General features: G+C 43.7%; 1 long non-coding RNA gene and 1 pseudogene across 1 annotated transcript in view; both read right to left on the reverse strand.

Moving 5' to 3' along the window:
* The window catches only part of LOC132376888 (uncharacterized), a 134767-nt gene that overhangs the window by 71333 nt on the left and 47096 nt on the right, over positions 1-16338 (reverse strand). The window lies entirely within an intron of this gene.
* On the reverse strand, positions 5001-9012 carry LOC132377272 (heterogeneous nuclear ribonucleoprotein A3-like; annotated as a pseudogene).

Genomic DNA, 16338 nt, shown 5'->3' on the forward strand with positions numbered 1-16338 from the left:
CACAAAAACTTTATTGCAACTTTATCCACTGCACTATCAGATCATTATGATTTGGTGGGGAGTGGGGGAGCAGCAGTGGCTATAAAATGGCATCAGGAGAGATCCTGTGGGATGGAAATGTTCTCTATCTTGACTGTGTCAATGGCAATACCCAGGTTGTGACAGTATACTATGATTCTGTAAGATGTTACCATTGGGGAAAACTGGGGAAAGGACACACAGGAGCTATCGCACTATTATTTCTTACAATTGCATGTAAACCTACAATAATCTGTAAACAAAAAGTTTAATCAGAAATGAAGGCAACACATGCCTCTTGTAACAAGTAAAACAATAGTCTGTGGTCAGTCTCTTTCTCTACCCGTCCCATTCCCTCCCTCTTGAGATAACCATGCAAACTCACTGCTCATACAAACAGGCATGCATTTAATACTTTCTGTTTACTGTATCAAAATGGGATCATACATACTACATATTACCCTGCAGCCTACCTTCTTCACCCATCATCCCTATATCATAGAGAGCTTAAAAAAAAAAAATTTTTTTTTAAGTGCCAAGCAGGATGGCAGGTATAGAAAATTTTCTGACTAGGGCAAATCTGACAAATGTTTACCGTGCTAATGTGCCATAGCTCAGCCAGGTGCATTCAGTGAGAGCACAATATGCAAGTAGCATTCTAAAGAGATCTGCAAAAAATGCAAGGTCTTCAGCAGCTCTTCGAGGATCCCATCCCCCTCTCTGCCTCCTCCATGGAACCATCCCATGGAGGTTTAACAGTTTAACTCCATTTGCCCCCTCCTGCTGTTTGTGCTTTTGTTGTATACTTCTGTTCTACATCTCCACAAGACATTATTATTGTCATTTATTTACAAAATAACGTATAAATATAAAGGTGTATGTACCTGGGTATATGTACATGTATATATTAGACACACACACACACTTTAAGTGCTCTTTGTTCTTTCCTGCAGTTGTGTTCTTTTTTTTGGGGGGGGGGGGGGCAAGTTTTTATATTGGTAAAGTTCTGTACTACTAGAAATAGAAGATTTGAAAAGAAAAGTGAGACTTGAGGATTATCTGTGGAGCTTATCCTCATTCTCCTGCTGACGCATTATGTGTTTATAATTTGAGAACTGCAGATAAATACAAACTGGTCTTCTCCATACTTGCTCACTAAGGAATTCCTCATTTCTAGGAAACGTCTATTTCAAGGAAAGGAAACAAACAAAAACACCTAGTGCACTAGATGATTAAAAGGTACACATTTTATAGCCTGAGTTCGAGAAAAAAATTACCCAAGAAACGGCCTTTTTCCCTAGGAGCCAGCTTCTACTAGGGGAGTCTAGGGTTCTCTAGGCAAAGAAAAAAAACTTGCCAGTTTAAACAGAGTAACAGAAACGTTCAGCCAATCAAATATACAGAACTCATCACTTGCAGTGAGGAATGAAAGGCCTGTATCAACAGAAAAAATAAATGGCACCGGCAACGTCTGCAACAGAAAACAAACAGGAAATCCTTTAAAAAGCCAAAATTGCAAAGACAGATGAACAGGGTATGAAATTACACGCCGGGCAATGCACCTGTTAAAGGAAAAGAGGCGCACACCAAGTCTGAAGTCTTAAGAATTCGGTGTTTAACACTACTTCTGCATGCTGCCCAGCAGAAAACTCGGGTCCTGGCTTAATCCACAACGCACACTTCATTTAAGGAGGTGAACTGCTTGGTCTGACTCAGTTTCTTATTCTGTAAAATGAATGCAACACAGCTGTCGTGAGTCCCCAAAGAATTCTGCACAAACGCTTTGTAACTCCAAAGTGCTGTGCAAATCAGAGCAGCCCTTCTCTCCTTCACATTCGTTGGACTTAGAATTTCAGAAGTTTAGCTGAAAATATAGACGACTCGGAAGCAAGGGACTGAGAGTGGCCCACACAGGTGGAAAGAAATGCAGAAACTGGAGCACCTCATACAAACCGCAAGAGACCACGTTCACGTGCACACGTTATCAGTAACAGAAAACGCCACCGGTAGCAACTGTAAACCACTGAGAGGACCAGCAACGACATGTGTCCAAATCCAGCCGGCAGCACAGCCTCGTCGGCGGCAATGCCTTAAACACAGCTCCCCGCACTCCGCGGCCTAACGAGATCCACTTTTTCCAAAAAGTTTAGCAACTTGCCAAGTACACTGGCGTAGTTCACCTTTTTTAATTGCTAAACAAACATGCAGGGGAGTTGAGACAATCAAGGGAATGTTCAGCCTTCCTCAAAAATAAGATCCAGGAAATTCACGTTTTGCTTGAACAGTTTCATGTCTAAAACTGATCACAAACCTCTGTTTGATGTTGTTTTCTCGCTGCTGGCCAATGAGCCCGGGAAAGAGAACCAATTCTTTCAAACAGGGAGGGCTCTCTGCACTCTTCAGCTAAACCAGCGAGGCTTTACCACCGTCACGTTTAAAATAATGAGGAAGATGCCTCCATAGAGTTTACCGGGCTGCGCTAATCACGAGGGGCCTCGGGCGCCCAGGGCGGATCCCAGCGCCGGTGGCCGCGGGACCGGACGCCCTCCCCGGGACCCCCCCAGGACCCCCTCCCCGGGACGCGGCCGCGGGACAGGACGCCCCCCAGAACCCCTGCCCGGGACGCAGCTGCGGGACAGGACGCCCCCCAGACCCCTGCCCGGGACGCAGCTGCGGGACAGGACGCCCCCCAGAACCCCTGCCCGGGACGCGGCCGCGGGACACGAAGCTCCCCCCTCCCCAGGAACCCCTCCCCAGAGCGCGGGCCTCGCCGCCGTCTCGCAGCACCCGCCGCGCTCACCGCGGGCCGGGAGCCCCCTCAGGCCGACTGGCCCCCGCCCGCCGCCCGGCCTCCCTCCGGCCCGCGCCGCCCGCCGCGCTCACCGCGTTTTTCTTCTGCACCATCTTGTCCATCTTCTTGGCAATGCGGACCACCTCGTCCTCCATGGCCCTGGCAGGCCTGCCCCGCGCCGGGCCGCGGGGGACGGGAAACGAGAGGAGCTGGCCGGGCGGCAGGTAAGCCCAGGCGTCGGCGAGGGCCCTCACCAGGCGTGACCGAGGCGCTTCTTCACTCACGACGACTGCGACGGCGGGGGCGGCGGCGGCGGCGGCGCTCCTCCCACGCAGGCAGCGCCAATCGAGCTCCCAGCTCGCGGCGGCGACGGCGGCGGCGCTCCTCCCCCGCAGGCAGCGCCAATCGAGCTCCCAGCTCGCGGCGGCGACGACGGCGGCGCTCCTCCCACGCAGGCAGCGCCAATCGAGCTCCCAGCTCGCGGCGGCGACGGCGGCGGCGCTCCTCCCCCGCAGGCAGCGCCAATCGAGCTCCCAGCTCGCGGCGGCGGCGGCGGCGGCGCTCCTCCCCCGCAGGCAGCGCCAATCGAGCTCCCAGCTCGCGGCGGCGGCGGCGGCGGCGGCGCTCCTCCCCCGCAGGCAGCGCCAAACGAGCTCCCAGCTCGCGGCGGCGGCGGCGGCGGCGCTCCTCCCCCGCAGGCAGCGCCAATCCAGCTCGCGGCGACGGCGGCGCTCCTCCCCCGCAGGCAGTGCCAAGCGAGCTCCCAGCTCGCGGCGGCGACGGCGGCGGCGCTCCTCCCCCGCAGGCAGTGCCAAGCGAGCTCCCAGCTCGCGGCGGCGGCCCCCCTCCCCCGCAGGCAGCGCCAATCGAGCTCCCAGCTCGCGGCGGCGGCGGCGCTCCTCCCCCGCAGGCAGCGCCAATCGAGCTCCCAGCTCGCGGCGGCGGCGGCGGCGCTCCTCCCCCGCAGGCAGCGCCAAACGAGCTCCCAGCTCGCGGCGGCGGCGCTCCTCCCCCGCAGGCAGCGCCAATCCAGCTCGCGGCGGCGGCGGCGGCGCTCCTCCCCCGCAGGCAGTGCCAAGCGAGCTCCCAGCTCGCGGCGGCGGCGCTCCTCCCCCGCAGGCAGTGCCAAGCGAGCTCCCAGCTCGCGGCGGCGGCGCTCCTCCCCCGCAGGCAGCGACAATCGAGCTCCCGGCTCGCGGCGGCGACGGCGGCGCTCCTCCCCCGCAGGGAGCGCCAGTCGAGCTCCCAGCTCGCGGCGGCGGCGGCGGCGCTCCTCCCCCGCAGGGAGCGCCAATCGAGCTCCCAGCTCGCGGCGGCGACGGCGGCGGCGCTCCTCCCCCGCAGGCAGCGACAATCGAGCTCCCAGCTCGCGGCGGCGGCGGCGGCGGCGGCGCTCCTCCCCCGCAGGCAGCGCCAATCGCGCTCCCAGCTCTGTTCTTTTGTTTTTTTTTTTTTTTGAATTCTGAGATTTTTCATTTGAAGTACATCTTAAAGCTATTAAATTCACAAATATGCTAATTTAAATACCCAATTCTATTATCTAAAACACACATTGCAAACATACAAATATCTATTCTCTCCACATGTCAGAGCCCATTCATTTCATGGTTTGGAAATGGGGAGAATAGATCCCCTTAAACTGCAAGTCAGCAGGTGTTTCTTTACAGTTAACTTTAGCAAAATTCATACAAAATATTAATGAACAATGAATGATCTTCTTTACTTGTTAACTCACAAGGAAACACCTTCAAAACTGCATTTTGTTAAAGTTTCTGTACTAAAATGTAGAAAAACTGAACTACACAAATATTGAAAAGTTTAAAATTCCTTAATTTTTTATTCCTGGTACCACTACCACAATTTACAGGGCAATATACCTGATGTAATGAAAAGAAAAAGACAAAGCTACAACAGATAAAAGACCTCAGGAATGTACATCTAATTGACCCTCCGTTGCATGAATCAATAGCTGCACTTTTTGCAAACTGTGGCTAGGACAGTCCTGAACAAGAAGGGTTTCCTGTTTAAGCTGCAGTAACTTTTCTGACTATGGATCATCGTTCCTTCTGCGGCAGGTTTTTACAGTTCCTCTAATGCATTTGGGACGACTGTCTCAAAGTAACCTGCAGCTTTCCTGACAACTCCTCGCTCTCTCTCCTGCTAAGAACTGTAGCCCTTTTCTTCTAAGTTTTGAGAACCTTCTGCTACCATATCCACCACTTCCACCACCAGATCCATAACCACCACCATAGGGACTTCCCGAGCTTCTTCCACCAAAACTGCCCCCCTTCATGGGTCCATAATTTGATTGCTGTTGTCCACTATAATTTCCAAAATCATTATAGCTCCCACCACCACCACCGTAGTTACCTCCAAAATTTCCTCCTTCATTGTAAGCATCATATCCTCCACCACCGCCACCATATCCACCATCTTGGTTTCCATATCCTGGTCCACCACCACCATAGCCTCCTCTACTACTGTAACCAGGACCACCACCATCGTTACCACCGTCGCCTCCAAATCCGTTTTATCCACCATCACCTCCTCCATAACTACCTCTGCTGCCACCACCTCCACCACCATAGCCTCCTCTTCCACCAAAGTTTCCACCACGGCCAAAGTTACCTCCACCACCTCCAAAGTTTCCTCCACGACCCATAAAGTTGCCAGATCCACCTCCACGACCTCTCTGTGATCCAGCAGATTGCATTTCTTGTTTAGAAAGGGCCTTTTTCACTTACAATTATGCCCATTAATAGTGTGGTATTTCTGAACAACAATTTTATCAACTGTATCATGATCATCAAAAGTTACAAAAGCAAATCCTCTCTTTTTTCCACTCTGCCTGTCTTCCATAACTCCTATGGTTTCAATCTTGCCATACTTTTCAAAGTAGTCTCTCGAATTACATTCTTCTGTATCTTCTTTAATACCACCAACAAAAATTTTCTTCACTGTTAGATGGGCACCAGGCTTTACAGAATCCTCTCTAGAAACAGCTCTCTTTGGTTCCACTACACGCCCATCAACCTTGTGTGGTCGAGCACACATTGCTGCATCCACCTCTTCAACCCAAGAGTAAGTCACAAAACCAAAGCCCCTGGAACGGTTTGTCTGGGGGTCTCTCATCACCACACAATCTGTAAGTGTGCCCCATTTCTCAAAATGTTCTCTTAAGCTATCGTCTGTAGTTTCAAAGCTCAGACCGCCAATAAACAGTTTTCTCAACTGTTCTGGTTCCTTTGGATCATGGCCCTCCTCCCCCCGGCGGCGGCGGCGGCCGGAGTCGGGCTGGGGGCGACCGGGCGGCGGTTTTACCTCCGTTTTGAGACCGGACTCGCCTCTTCCAACTCGAGTTCAATATGGGACCGAGAGCCCAGCTCTGTTCTATGTTGGGCCATTTTACTTCAGCCCAAAAAAATTTCTTCTAGTATTCCCTAAGGTCTGCTGGGGATCAGTTTTCTTATTTTTCATTTATCTGTATTTGATTTTTTAAAATTGATTCCAATTTTCTGTTGAGATTCTCCATATTTTAATCTATTAATCCCCATCTTTTACTCTCAATATAGTCATTTTAAAGTTCTGTGCTAACTCCAGAATCTGAATTCCCTCTAAATCAATTTTTCTTGGTTTTTTTTTTTTTTTTTTGTCTTAAGTTTTAGTCACTTTTTCCTGCTTCAGGAATTTCATAATTTTTGATTGTGTGCTGGACGTGGTGAATAAAAAATTCATAGAGACTGAAGATGCTATTACTTTGCACCAGAGAAGATTTACCCTTTTCTCTGTTAATCAGAGTGGCTGATCATTTCAGTCATTTCAGGAATTTTACTAGGTCAGAACTGGGTTGGAGCTTTAGTTGTCTCATCCTACCTATGATTTTTCCTAATTTGTGGCCTCCCTGGATTTTTGCTGTGAGCCTGACAGGTCTTTGATTCTTCAATAAATACAGTCAGTTATTGACTTCAGTCTTTCAGATGTTTGAATTCAGCTCTTTAGGCTCTCAGTTCTCACAGCTTCAGAGTATGGCAAATGTAAGGAGAGACCAGCTATGTATTTGTTGCCGTTACACTTTCTCAGTGAAAATTTGTCTCATAAACACTGAAACATTGCAGATGATTTCACTTTTTCTGACTCAGCCCCCTTCTTGGGGATGGCACTTCTGGGTTTTTACTGTGAGTCTGGTAGGTCTCTAATTCCTCACTTTGGAAAGTTCTCTCCCTCAGGCATTAGGTATTTAGCTTCCTGCTTTATATAGGTTCAAAAACTGGCAAATGTCTTGAAGAGGAGACCTAATGATTGTCACAGGCCCCTTTATCTAGCGGGATTTGGTTTGTTAGTGCCATGACTGTGCAGGAAATTTCACTCTGCTTTCTTGGCTCAGTCCCCCATCATCCTATACCACCCTGACACTAAGGAAATGTCCTGTGGGGGAAATCGGCTTGACATTCTGCTAGATTTCACTCCATCATGCCAGCAAATGAGTTCATCAAAAGGTATGGTGATTTCTCTTTTCCAGTGGAGTATGTCTCCCTACACCAAACCCCTGCTCCAAATCTCTAAATGTCCCTCTCTAGCATATTAGTTGATATTGTTTCTTGATTGCTTCCTTAGCTCGATGATCTTTTATTCAAGTTTGTTTGCTCGTTGCAGCAGGAGTGATGGCCTGTGCCTACCTAGTGCAGGCATATTATTATGGAGATATGGCTTTGGTCCCAGACACCACAATAAGGAGAATATCATAAGAAAGCAAGTCACACGAGTTGTTTGGTTTCCCAGTGCATGTAAAAGTTATGTTTATGCTATACTGTAGTCTATTAAGTGTGCAATAGCATTATGTCTAAAAAAAGTACATATCTTAATTTGAAAGTAGACTTTAAGAATGCTACCCATAGGGGGCTTCCCTGGTGGCGCAGTGGTTGAGAATCTGCCTGCTGATGCAGGGGACATGGGTTCGAGCCCTGGTCTGGGAGGATCCCACATGCCGCGGAGCAGCTGGGCCTGTGAGCCACAATTACTGAGCCTGCGCGTCTGGAGCCTGTGCTCCGCAACAAGAGAGGCCGCGATAGTGAGAGGCCCGCGCACCGCGATGAAGAGTGGCCCTCACTTGCCACAACTAGAGAAAGCCCTTGCACAGAAACGAAGACCCAACACAGCCATAAAATAAAAATAAATTAATTAAAAAAAAAAAAAAATTGAAAAAAAAAAAAAAAAAAAAAGAATGCTACCCATCATCTGAGCCTTCAGCAAGCTGTAATCTTTTTGCAATAGTAACATCAAAGATCACTGATCACAGATCATGTAACAAGTATAATAGTGAAAAAGTTTGAAATATTGTGAGACTTACCAAAACATGACATAGAGACACGAAGTGAGCAAATGCTGTTGGAAAAATGGCACCACCAGTAGAGCTGCTTGACACAGGGTTGCCACAAACCTTCAATTTGTAAAAAAAAAAAAAAAAAAAAAAAGCATTATCTGCAAGGTACAATAAAGTGAAGTGCAATAAAGTGAGGTATGCCTATACATCCTGCCTCAAAGCAGAAATCCTATTTAGATCACCTTTAATTTCTCTCTATGATATATCAATAGTTTTCTATTCTAATAGGGTTCTTACATTTTTTATTACACTTATTATTAGGTATATGATGTTTTGATGATAATGTAGATGGCATATTTTTTAGTTTTTAATTTTATAACTTTTCAGACACAGAAAAATGTTAGTGGAATTTTTTAATGTTTGGTCTCTTATCTGGCAACTCTTCTAAAAACTAACTGATATTCTAATAAGTTATCTGTAGATGGTTTTGGATTTTCTGTATCCTTAATTATATCAACTATGGAAAGTGACAGTATGATTTCTTCCTTTCTTAGCCTTATATTTCTGATTTCTTTTTCCTGCCTTACTGCTAATGCCATTTAATACTTTTACTAATAGGTTGAATAGAAAAGGTAAGAGTTGGCATTCTTATTTTGTTCCTAATCTTACAGTGGACATTCTCCACATTTCACTATAAACAGGATGGTGGCTCTAAAGTTTTTTGTAGTTTCCCTTTGCTATGAGTTTTTAATCATACATAATTATTGAATTTTATCAAATGCTTTATCTGACTATACTGATATGATCATATACATTTTCTCCTTTATTTTATGGATGTGGTGCATGACATCTATTGATATTTGAATGTTAACTCACCTTGCATTTCTGGAGTAAAACAACTTGGTAGGAATTCACACACACACACACACACACACACACATTCACTCACTCACACACTCTACATTTGATTGTCTAACATTTTGTGTATGATTTTTGCTTCTGTATACATAAGGGAGATGGGCCTATTTTCTTTTCTCATAATTGTCCTTTTAATTAGTGAATAGTATATAGAGGGTAGAGATTTAAAAGACCTTTTAAAAGGTCTTCTTCTTCTGTGATATAATACAATACAGTATTACTCCATTTTTTAAAAATGACCTTTTTCATTTTCAAATAATTTCAAATCTGCAGAAAAGATACAAACAGAGTTCCCTTTACCTCTCTCCCAGTTTTTCCTATTGCTAACATCTTATACTACCATAGTATATTTTTCAAAATTAAAAAGCCAACATTTATACATTACTATTAACTAAACTTAAGACTTTTTTTGGATTTCACCAGTTTTCCTGTTAATGACCTTTTTCTGTTCTAGGACCCAATCCAGTATATCACATTCCACTTAGTTAGTTGTCATGTCTCCTTAGTCTTCTCTGGTCTATGACAGTTCCTCATTCCTTCCTTGTTTTTCATGATTTTGACAGTCTTGAGGAATATTTGTCTGATATTTTGTAGAATTGTTCTCAGTCTGGGTTTGGCTGATGTTTTTCTCATGATTCGACTGGAGTTATAGGTTTTGACAAAGAATACCGCAGAAGCGAAGTAACCGTCTCATCACATCATAACAGAGAGTATGTAGTGTCTCCGTGACATCACTGGTGATGTGAAACATCATCACTTGCATAACATGGTGTTTGCTTGGTTTCTCCACTGTAAAGTTACTTTTTCTCCCATTTTATACTGTCTTTGGAATTCAATCATTAAGGCCAGCCCAGGACTGGACTTAAGGGGAAGATTAAGCTTCACCTCCACCTCCTTGGGGAGGAGATGGATGCCGGGGAGGGGGGGGGGGGGCGGGGGGGGCGGGGGGGAGGTTACCTACATATGGAATTCTTCTGTTGGCAAGATTTGTCTTCTCCCTCCCTCCTATTATTTATTTATTTATACACTCATTTATTTACTCCATTATGTTTTAATATGGATTCTTTATAATCTATATACATAATTACAACCTTAAAAACCTCTGGTTCCCCCACTGACATATAAACTTTTTGAGGAAAGGCTCTGTTTCTTTTTTATTTTTGTACACTCTATGCGTTTAGCATAGTCCCCTAATTTATAGTGGACTTCCAGTAATTATTTTTTAATGGATATCTTTCCACTTCAACTGAAAAGTACCCTTTCCTTATATAATAGCATTCTAAATCCAAAATAAAAGTAGATTTTAAAATAAGTAAAAGTAAACTCATGCATGATCACCCTGTAATAAGTATGTAAAAAAGCAAAGGGTACTGCAGAAATAACTTAACCATTTGAGTTGGATGTGTCTCCAAAAAATATTGAAGCCACATTTGGAAAGAAATTACAGTATTTGATAAGCCAAGGATATGACCTGCTGTGTGCTTTCTCTTTTTTGTTCAGATCACCAAAGGAGATTAAGACCCCGTTTTCTCCCTTCTCTGGAAAATTATCATCTGATGCAGTCACTCAGATAACAACAGAGAGTCCAGGAAAAACCATGTTTTCATCTGAGATTTTTGTTAATGCTGAAGATCGTGGACATGATATTCCAGACCTCAGGTACACAGAAGTTGGGCAAAGTTCCTGTCAAGTTTGCTTCATCATCTTCAGTCCAACAGATTACTGTTCTTCATGGCACAGATGGTAAGAGAATTTTAGGTCACATTACCAACTTTTGTGTGTCATTAACTAAGAAATTTCTTGATTGGGTCTTTCTAGTTAGAAAACCTAATTTTAATTTTAAGCATTAGGTTGTACATGATTAAAACATCTTTTATTTACATAGCTATGAAGAGAATATAATTTATTATGTTTTTACTTCAATTTCTAGTGAAGTTAACAACCTATGTGAAACTCATGCTACTTGTGGCTGACGTATTTTCAACTCATAATACTTGTCATAAGAATGCAAGTAGTTCATGAAAACATAAAAACTATAGAGGTTCAATTTTAGGGAGGTAGATAACTATTTGGCATTGTTTCTTTTACTATTGTTTTGCATGATACAGTGAACAGATAGCAAACACAATACCAGTCTATTTCTTGCTCAAGAAACATTGAGCAGGGACCCAGGTTGACTGTGACTCTGCTTTCTTTAAAACATGGAACCCTGGATTCATCATCATAGTCAACTGGAAGGGACGAAAAGCATGGAGGAGCACATGTTGGGAGGCTTTTATGGGCTAGGCCTAGGTGTGGCCCACATCACTTTCCACTGACTAGGAATAGTTTAGCTGTGCTTTCCAGGATGAAGAAGAAAAGAGTTTTGGTGAACAGCTAGCAATTTCTACCATAAGGTCTACATTTAGAGTGTTCCTATGCTATCATGACAGTGATATTTTTATAGTGCTTATACTATATAACATTCAAAATTATAGCAAGTTATTTTCTTTTTCAGACCAGTAACTGGAAAGTTAAGTTCCCATTCTGCCTCCAAATGAGGGTGGGAACTTTCAATTACTAATTTTAAAGTATTCAACAGTTTGTACAAATCTATTCAAAATATATTTTAAGTTTTCCTACTTGTGCAAAAAGTTTATCTGTCTGTAGGTATAAATGGAATATGCCTAAATGTATAAAGAAAATTGCTTAGTTCCACATGTAAATTGCACTGAATTTAATTTGAATAAATACATTTATATGTTGAAATGGTTATATTTCTTTTCTTTTTTTTTTTTTTTTTTACTTTTATTTATTTTATTTTTGGCTGTGTTGGGTCTTCATCGCTGCGTGCAGCCTTTCTCTAGTTGCGGCGAGCGGGGGCTACTCTTCGTTGCGGTGCACGGGCTTCTCATTGCGGTGGCTTCTCTTGTGGTGGAGCACGGGCTCTAGGCGCGTGGGCTTCGGTGCATGGGCTCAGTAGTTGTGGCTCGCGGGCTCTAGAGCGCAGGCTCAGTAGTTGTGGCACATGGGCTTAGTTGCTCCGCGGCATGGGGGATCTTCCCGGACCAGGGCTGGCACCCGTGTCCCCTGCATTGGCAGGCGGATTCTTAACCACTGCGCTATCAGGGAAACCCGAGATGGTTATATTTCTTATACATTTTTATTGTGATATAAAATTATGCCCCCCAAATGTATAGTCTAATCAATATCACACAGAACACCTTTAATGTGTCAGTTACCTATTGCCACCGTGATACTGTATAAGAACCTCGAAAATCTCAGTGCTTTATAACAACAGACATTTGCTTTCCTCACTCATGGGCTTATGAGTCAGTTGGAGTTTGGCATCAGGATGCAAAAACGGTTTGGGTCTGTTCCACATGCCTTGTACTGAAACCCAGGCTACTCTGGGTATGCTGTTTTCATGTTGGTGGCAGAGCACAGGAGAGGAAATCCAACTGTGAAAGTGTATTTTATACCTCTTCTGACATCAAATGGATCGGTCTACATAGAGCCCACAGTTCACGGTCTTACCTTTACATACAGGTACTTGGTAGAAAGGACTCCTTTAAAAGAGAAATATTATTTGGTTTAATAATAAAAGATTTTTAACTCTGTGGATTCAGAAGTAAAATTTTAAAAATATTTTAAAAGTATACAGAATAGCATGTTGAATTTATGACTATGTGTCCACTGCTCTGAATTAACAAATTAAGAGTAATATGCTATATGTTTATATTTAGTTCCATTTGCAAGTTTTTTGAAGGAATAAAGTTTATGGTTGGACTTTCTTCTTTACCCTTCTGCAGTCCTTTCTTTCTCTCCCAGGAACAACCATTATTTGCTGAATAGTCGCTTCTTCCCCCAGAGATAGGCAGTCCAAAGTAACTTTAAGACTTCTGCATCCAAACAGAAAGTTGTTGAGAATTTCAAAAAGCCACTTATCTTGCCTCTGAATTCTCCATCTCCACATGGTAGCCATTCTTGCTCTGGGTCCATTGTAATTCTGCCCAATTGTTGTTGTCCATTTTCTGCAAACTTTGAACTAAATGGTAAATTTAACCATCACCACCAAGCTTTATATACACTGGTGGAGGAAGAAAACTACTAAGTCAATATTCTAACAATAATGACTACAGCAACGTCCAAAGAGAAGTAGAGGCTACAGCCTATTTTTCCTGTTATTTAAATTCTTCCAGCCTCTATACATTTCTTCATTCTCCTTGAATTCAGCCAGGTTCTCATTGGCTGGGGCTTTGCCTGATAGGTTGGTACAAGTATTCCTAAGTAGTCTAAGGCTTTGCTAGCCCTGCATAGGTTTAAGGTCATTTTTTGTTAATTTCTATGACCAGGCTTGGTAAAGTGGTCCCCTAGGTGTAAGCCATACTCCTACTGACTTTCTTCTTTTAAGGTAACCTTATTTCTCCCTGATAGTTAAGGTCAATTGTAGTTTTAGTCAACACTATGGCATCCTATTCCCTGTATTGTTTCAGTGACATAAAGAATGTAAAATGACTAGATGGCTCCTGTCTCCCGGTAGAAGTGCCCCTCCCTTATTTCTAAGATCTTCCATCAAACAAAGCAGAGTCACAGAGATAGAAAGCAAAAGATTTTAAAGGCTTCTGCCTTTGTTCCTAAATATATGCATTCTGTCTGTAGGATAGGCAAGTGCCATATGTGGTTCTGAGCACATGCCGTATTTGGCAAGCTAGCATTCCAGCCTCAGAAAGTGATGCCTCCCAGCTTGTGCCATGACAGTTATCAGTAAATTGTTCACTCGCTTTTTTGTTTTTGAGTTTACCATAGCTGTGGGTGATCAGGCTTGTGAGGAGAACAGTGACTCCCTTTAGGCATCAGCCTGTTGTCTCATTTCCTTCACTATGAAGTCAGTTCCTTGGTTGGAAGCAGGGTACTAGTAATATGGATTCCATGTCAAATCATCAGAATGATGGAGTGGTCAAGGATGGTAACACAATTCTAAGTAATATAAAAGTTGTTATTGCGTCCAGAATGAAGGAGATCTCATTCTACTCTGGGACTATCAGACTCTGTCTAGAGTATTTTGATTTTTATAAACTAGACATGGGCAACTAGGAGTCCATCTAGAGGTGATTACAGGATGCAAGAGAAGACCATGGTCCATAAGGATAAACTGAAGAAGCTGTTGTGTTTAATCAGGAGAAGTGGTAGCTATCTACAAAATTCTATTTGAATGAGCAGTACAACCCCATGAATACTGAGGAGTAACCTAAACAAGAATTTTATAGGACTCATGTGATGGCAATACTAATCCTTTGTGTAGGCATAGAAAAGGAGAGTAGACTAAAAGGAGGGATGGGATATTTCTGAATGGGAAAATTGAATATTTAAAGATGTCATTTATTCCCAAATGAATTTAAACTCTAATGTAATTCTACTCAAAATTCTAATGGAATTGTTCTTTTGAACTTGTTTAATTGATCTTAAGTTTTTTCCGGAAGACTAATAAAGAAAATACTGGAAAAGAAGAGTAATGGGGAGGATAAATTTTAGCAGCAGCCAGTGGAGTGTTTTAATGGGATGCCTGGAAGTTGCAGACATTATTCTCACCCTTGACCTATGGGCCCAGACTTAGTCATATGTCCATACATGTCTGCAAGGGAGATTGGGAAATACAGTGTACAGATGAGCAGTATGTACCCAGCTAAATATCAAAATGCTGTTACAGAGAGAGAGAGAGAGTTTCTACCACATCATGAAAGAAAAACAAGTGTATAGAAAAAGATTTCAGGGACTTCCCTGGTGGCGCAGTGGTTAAGAATCCACCTGCCAGTGCAGGGGACACGGGTTCGAGCCCTGGTCCGGGAAGATCCCACATGCCGCAGAGCAACTAAGCCCGTGTGCCACAACTACTGAGCCTGTGCTCTAGAGCCTGCGAGCCACAACTACTGAGCCCATGCTCCACAACTACTGAAGCCTGCGTGCCTAGAGCCTGTGCTCCACAACAAGAGAAGCCACTGCAGTGAGAAGAGTGAGAAGCTCGCGCACCACAACGAACAGTAGCCCCCCCACACCGCAACTAGAGAAAGCCCGCGTGCAGCAATGAAGACCCAATGAAGTAAAAAAATAAGAAGAAGAAGAAAAAGATTTCATCTTCTATAATAATCAAATTACTACCATGTCACAGACATTTTAGAAAGAATTTTAGCAGTTAGTATTTAAAAAAAAGAAACTTTATAAATGACATAATTTTTCACTCTGAAATCAGAAAACTTATGTGAAATGGGGCAGCAGGGGAGAATGGGTATGCTATAAACAGGAAGTCTTTATTACAGAATTCTTTATTATTGAAAATTTAATCCAGCCTAAATTTTTAACATTATGAGAAGGGTTAAATACACTTAATGTGTAGTAGAATGATAAAAAATGTGAAGATAGGAAATAAAATGAATATTTTATTATCAATGTAAAGTAGAAAAACTGAATTCCACATTATACATACTATACACAACTATGTAAACAAATAAGAAATACAGAGGAAAGACCTGTAGAAATACATTAAAATATTAATAATAGTTATCTTTGAGTGGTAAGACTTTGTCTTTTTTATTTCTGTGTATTTTTTTAATATTGAGAAGTTATACTTTTTTAATGGGAAACTTATTTTGAAAATCTGCCACATAGAAGAGAATTAGATTTACTTTCTATGACTCTGGAGGGAGAACCTTCAAAGATCAGTAGTAGGGGTTAACAACGACCAGGTTTGGGTTCAATATAAGATAAAGTGTTTCTTAGTTAGAGCCATCTAAATATGGAATAGATTGCTAAGAAGTCGTCTTCTCAATGAATCCTACCCTTACCACTCTATTTAAACTGCATCCTGCTGCAATTTCCCAAATACTTCTAATCTTCCTCAGCATTTTCTAATTTTTGGGGGGGGGAGTGGCTGTTTTGGGTCTTTGTTGCTGCACACGGGCTTTCCCTAGCTGTGGTGAGTAGGGGCTACTCTTCGTTGTGGTGCATGGGTTTCTTATTGTGGTGGCTTCTCCTGTTGCAGAGCGTGGGCTCTAGGCGCACAGGTTTCAGTAGTTGCAGCACGAGGGCTCAGTACTCGCAGCACAAGGGCCCTAGAGCACGTGGGCTTCAGTAGTTGCGGCACATGGGCTCAGTAGTTGTGGCGCTCGGGCTCTAGGGCGGGCGGGCTTTGGTAGTTGTGGCACGCAGGCTCAGTAGTTGTGGTGCACAGGCTTAGTTGCTCCACAGCATGTGAGATCTTCCCAGACCAGGTATCGAACCCCTGTCCCCTGCATTGGCAGGCAGATTCTTAACC

This window comes from Balaenoptera ricei, chromosome 13 (assembly GCF_028023285.1).
Source record: "Balaenoptera ricei isolate mBalRic1 chromosome 13, mBalRic1.hap2, whole genome shotgun sequence".
NCBI lineage: Eukaryota > Metazoa > Chordata > Mammalia > Artiodactyla > Balaenopteridae > Balaenoptera > Balaenoptera ricei.